We start from the raw sequence: 5,888 nt of genomic DNA on the forward strand, positions 1-5,888 counted from the left end.
CAAAGGAACTTAGTGAATTTTCAAGTTGATCCGAAAAAAGGATGTAATTAACAGAATTTGAACCAGCGTGGTGAAACTCGACTGGATTTTCATTTCATCGTCTTGAGCACTCGGCCGCGACTACAGCCTGCTGCATGTTGACAAACCTGATCCATTAAAATGGCACTGATCTCTGCTCACATATCTCAGAAAGCAAGGTTCCCCTCTTGCATTTGTATAATGCTGTGCTTTTCTTGGCAGCTGTTTTAAAATAAAGGTGCAAAAAAATACGAACACAACTCTAACAAAATGGCACCCAAACTCCCCGTCGGGGAATTGAACCCCGGTCTCCCGCGTGACAGGCGGGGATACTGACCACTATACTAACGAGGAAACGACAAGAAACAGCACACTGCATTGCCCACAGAAAGCGTCATAAGAACACTTGTGTTGTGACAAATGATTCAGTTGAGATTGGCAGTTGCATGTTTAAGGTGACAAAGAGGGACAGATAAAGAGTGAAAAATTCTTGAGAACTATTAATCAATTTCTGCACGTGTGTTGCATTGGCAAACCTCCTACATTGTGTACTCTGGCTCAAACCACTCCCGATATAAATCAATCCGACTTTTACAAAGCAAAAAATTTCAGCGAAAGCAATTTATGGCTTGGGGGTAATAAAAACAACACAGAGGGCTCGCCTGGGATTTCAATCTAAAACCACTCGCATAACCATTCCAATATAAGTTCCCAAATGGGAATCATGCCAATGGCCCAAGGAGCAGTACGGTAGGTATTCAGCCAATAGCTGAATCATCCAGAGACGATCAGCCATCCTTTCAGACCGCGATAATAAAAGTAGAAAAGGCTGCAAATACTTAGAGATCAGACGGCAGCAATGGAGATAAAAATAGGGTTCACGTTTCAAGTCGACGACCTTTCAACACAACCAGCAAAAGTTAGAAAAGCACCAAGGCAAGTGATAGCAGGGGGAAAAAAACCTGCGATTGAAATGGAAGTCAGGAGGCGTTAAATGGAGTTCACCCCCTTTTCGGCTGCTGCCTTGGAAGGAAACTACCGAACTTTCTCCTCAGCTCCTCGGAGCTGGCCGTTCCCGTTAAGTCTCCGCCTCTCAGCTCCTCACATTCTACTGAAGGCTCCGTCCCTCAGCTCCTCAGATTGATCCTCTCCTTTGTCAAAAAGCTTCATTCTCTCTCTTTTCGAACGAAGAACGCACTGTAATGGAAGGGTGGTAGACTTTGTCCACCCTTGCTCTCAAAGTCAAAGATCTCAGCTCAAAACCGCCACCTTTCAATGGTTGGGTTTCTGACTGCACGGATTCCCGTGCGCCATTCATTTAATTTGAATGGCTACATTTAATACAAGTCGGCGATATGTGAATACAGGTTTATAAGACTTTTACCTACCTACTTCCCAATACTTCTAAGAGGCAATGCTACGTTCCTTCCTTCCTTACTTCCTGCCGTCGGGATTCTGAGTTGAGTCCTCCCTCGTGAGTCCACTGCACCCACGCATCTGCCCCAACACCACCACCACCACCACCCCGCCCGCCCAACCACTATTTCCGATCCAGTCGCGTGCATGAAATTCGGCCGTATATACGCGTCCCGATGCAGCACTGATGGGCAGCCGATCATATCGACGTTTCTTTTTTCTCTGGAGGAGCATCGTTCATTGTTGCCGCTGGGCCCTAAGCTGAGCCGGCAGCTCTGAAATCTCAAGCATTTCCGCTCGGAGCGGTGTGTGTACATGAGAAAGGATGGATAACATGAGGCTCTTCAGTACGGAGGCGCCCTTGAGAAGCGAAGATGAATTTTAAAATTAAGTCGCGGATGATAGGCCCAACCATATCTTCGGGCTGTGGGTCAGTCTTTCGGAGCTGTAGCTCCATCTAAAGGACACGGAAACTGCGAATCCAATGAATCCCTAAAAGTCGCTGGGAGGCCGCTTCCAAGCAGGTAACGACATTCCGCACGGCGGGGGAGGGAGGGGGACGGCGGTGGGGGGTGGGGGGGCGATGGAAGAAGGGCAAAGGCCAGCAGCAGGGGGTCCTTAATTTCACCTTTCATTATTCAGCATTATCCCGATCCCGGCCTATCTCTTTCCCAGCCAGTTGCCCCGATACCCAATACAATCCCGACCAATGATTCAGTCGCCTGCGAGCTACGGCCACTTTACAGGCGGGAGGAGCCGTGGAATTTTCCGCGTGACCTTTCCTCTACCGTCCCGAAGCACGCCTGTCCCTAAAAGGTGGGTAATTTAGCAGGGAGGTCCTGCCCGGCCTCAATTTAGGGGCCTGTGGGAGTGTTCATGGTTGGCAGCGGGGGCGGGGGCCTGGGCGTTGGGGTGAATCCCACAGACGGCCCTGCTCGGACTTCTGGCTGGAAAAGGCAGTGCCTCCTTCACCATTCAGTGCCTCTTTCCCCATCGCCCCTGACCCTCATATCTTCCCCACGCGCACTGTGGCTGCCAGGTGTATCACCAGGCATACCAAAAAATGAGGTGTCAACCTGGTGAAGCAATAACCCAGGACTACTTGTGTGCCAAACAGCATAAGTAGCAAGTGGTACACAGAGCTAAGCGATCCCACAATCAAGGGATCAGATCTAAGCTCTGCAACCCTGCCACATTCACCTGTGAATGGTGGTGGACAATCAATCAACTCACTGGAGGAGGACGCTCCACAAGTATCGTCATCCTCAATGATGGAGGAGCCCAGCATATCATTGCAAAAGATAAGGCTGAAGAATATGCAACAATCTTCAACCAGAAGTGCCGACTGGATGATCCATCTCGGCCTCCTCCAGAGTTTCTCTGCATCACAAATGCCAGTCGTCAGCCAATTCGATTCACTCCACGTGATACCAAGAAACGGCTGACGGCACTGGATAGTGCAAGGGCTATGGGCCTGACAATAACTCCGGGAATAGTACTGAAGACTTGTGCTTCAGAATTTGCCGTGCCCCTAGCTAAGATGCTCCAGTACAGCTACAACACTGACATCTACCAGGCTATGTGGAAAATTGCTCAGATATGTCCTGTACGTAATAAAAAAAAAACAGCACAAATCCAACCCGACCTACTATCACTCTACTCTAGATCATCAGTAAAGTGATGGAAGGGGTCATCAACAGTGCTATCAAGCGGCACTTGCTTAGCAATACCCTGCTCACGGACGCCGGGTTTGGGTTCCGCCAGGGTTACACAGCTCCTGACCTCATTACAGCCTTGGTTCAAACATGCTGAACACCCGAGGTGAGGTGAGAATGACATCAATGCACTTGACATCAAGTCCGCATTTGACTGAGTGTGGCATCAAGGAGCCCAAACAAAACTGGAGTCAATAGGAATCAGGGGCAAAACTCTCTTCTGGTTGCAGTCATATCTAGCACAAAGGAAAATGGTGGTGGTTGTTGGTAGTCAGTCATCTCAGCGCCAGGGCCGCACAGCAGGAGCTCCTCGGGGTCGTGCCCTCGGCCCAGCCATCTTATGCAGCTTCATGAATGGCAGTCCTCTCATCATAAGGTCAGAAGAGGGGAATGTCGCTGATGATTGCACAATGTTCAGCACTGTTCACGACTCCTCAGATCCTGAAGCAGTCCATCTCCAAATGCAGCAAAATCTGGACAATATCCAGGCTTGGCCTGACAATTGGCAAGTAACGTTCGCGCCACACAAGTGTCAGGCAATGACCATCTCCAACAAGAGAGAATCTAATCATCGCCCCCTGGTGTTCGATGGCATTACCATCACTGAATCCCCCACTATCAATATCCTGTGGGTTACCACTGACCAGAAGCTGAACTGGACTAGCCATATAAATACTATGGCTACGAGAGCAGGTCAGAGGCAAGGAATCGTGCGACGAGTAACTCACTTCCTGGCTCCCCAAAGCCTGTCCACTATCTACAAGGCACAAGTCATGAGTGTAGTGTAATGTTCCTCACTTGCCTGGATGAGTGCAGGTCCCACAACACTCAAGAAGTTTGACACCTTCCAGGGCAAAGCAGCCCGCTTGATTGGCATCCCATCTACACACATTCACTCCCTCTACCACCGACGCACAGTAGCAGCATTGTGTACCATCTACAAGGTGCACTGCAGGAATTCATCAAGGCTCCTTCAACAGCACCTTCCAAACCCACGACCACTACCATCCAGGAAGACATCGGCAGCAGAAAGATGGGAACACCACGACCTCGAATTTCCCCTCCAAGTCACTCATCATCCTGACTTGGAAATATATCGCTATTCCTTCGCTGTCTCTGGGTCAAGATCCTGGAACTCCCTTCCTAACCACATTGTGGGTGTACCTACACCACATGGGCTGCAGCGGTTCAAGAAGGCAGCTCACCACCACCTGCGCAAGGGCAACGAGGGATGGGCAATAAATGCTGGCCCAGCCAGCGAAGCCCATGTCCCGTGAATGATTAAAATAATACACAAATCCTTTGAGTTAAAGCGATTCATTAAATCAGGTTGCTAAGTGAGATATAACTAATAAGCTTACATTCCCTGGTGACAACCCTTGGAGGGCCCTCGATAATAACTACCTCTGAATACCTTCTTACATTCATAGGGCCATGGCCTTCTGCCTGGCAGAATCGACATCAGTGCTTTGCAGGAAAAATGGAATACCCTGCCATTTACCAGGTCGGCCTAATTTACTACCCGGTTCTTGCAGCAGTTGGCATTCCCGGTAAGACAGTGAAACGAGGCAATAGAAATTGAATATTAATGTGCGATCATTCATCGTATTTTCCCCTGTTGATATCAATTTAGTATAACGTAATTCTGTTGCTTTCTGAATGAGATTCCTCAATCGAAATAGCAATGGTTCCTCTAATTGTTACTGCTAACAAATTTTAAACAATACTCCGTTCGATGTTTATAGCAGCAACTCCTCCACAGACGTGGTGCCGATATCAGATCTGAAATAAATTCGTAACGTTTGAAGTCCCGATGTTGTACAGTGAGCTACCAGTGTCCGCCGGGGGGTTTAATAATTATTGTTTTTTTAAGACTATTTCCTGTTCAAATCTGCTGTCACTGCATAAATCTTGCTTCTTGCTTAGACCTGATTCCAGCTTAGATTTTGTTTGCAGCTGGTTCAAGTGGATGTACAATCCGACGTGGTCATACCCGCCAGATATTCCATTACTTCCTTCACCCACTTAATGATTAATACATAGGTGGTATGAAGGAAACTTGCCTCATTTTCTTTGAAAATTCCAGAGGGTTCCGAATCGAGTTGTCACTCTTGTGGAAAAGTTTGAATTAATTCCACTGAATGCATACATTTGTGGCGGGAGATTGACGTGCTCTTTTCTCCTGTGAATAGGTTTCTGATTTCTGGTTCATGCAAGTCTAAATTATGGCATTGAGTGACAGCGCAAATCGGGTGATAGTATGTCCGGGCTCCGGGCTCACGCTGTTGCAGGATATTGAAATCTTGGGGAAGAGCCAGATTCAAGGGAGTGAGAAAGCAACTAGTCCAGGAAAATTGGAATCAAAGAAATGGCAGGCAAGAACTGCAATTGAGCAATATGATGCCTTTAATGCGGAAATAGCATGGGTATAGTTACCACGAGGGCGAAAGGCAGTGGGGTGGTGGGGGGTGGGGGGTGGGGGGGGGGGGGTGGGGGGGGGGAGCCAGATCTCCCAGGGTTATGGAAGAGATAGAGAGTAAGATGAAATCGACAAACAAGGCGAAGGATAGATGTCAGATTGATGGTACAAAAGAGAACAAGGCTGAATATTCAAATTTCAGAGTGGATGCGAAGAAAGTAAAAGCAGCAAAGAGTGTGCACAAGGACAGACTAGCAGCCAATTTTAAAGATAATCATGAAGTCGTTTCATAGTAAGAGGGTGGTAAAATGAGGGGTAAG

At 48.0% G+C, this 5,888-nt stretch overlaps 1 non-coding gene across 1 annotated transcript; it reads right to left on the reverse strand.

Moving 5' to 3' along the window:
• Positions 1-300: 300 nt before the first annotated feature.
• On the reverse strand, positions 301-372 carry trnad-guc (transfer RNA aspartic acid (anticodon GUC)). Its single transcript has one exon. It is a non-coding gene; the product is annotated as a tRNA-Asp (tRNA).
• Between the last annotated feature and the right edge of the window lie 5,516 nt (positions 373-5,888).

The sequence above is a fragment of the Cetorhinus maximus genome, chromosome 21, assembly GCF_964194155.1.
Source record: "Cetorhinus maximus chromosome 21, sCetMax3.hap1.1, whole genome shotgun sequence".
Lineage (NCBI taxonomy): Eukaryota > Metazoa > Chordata > Chondrichthyes > Lamniformes > Cetorhinidae > Cetorhinus > Cetorhinus maximus.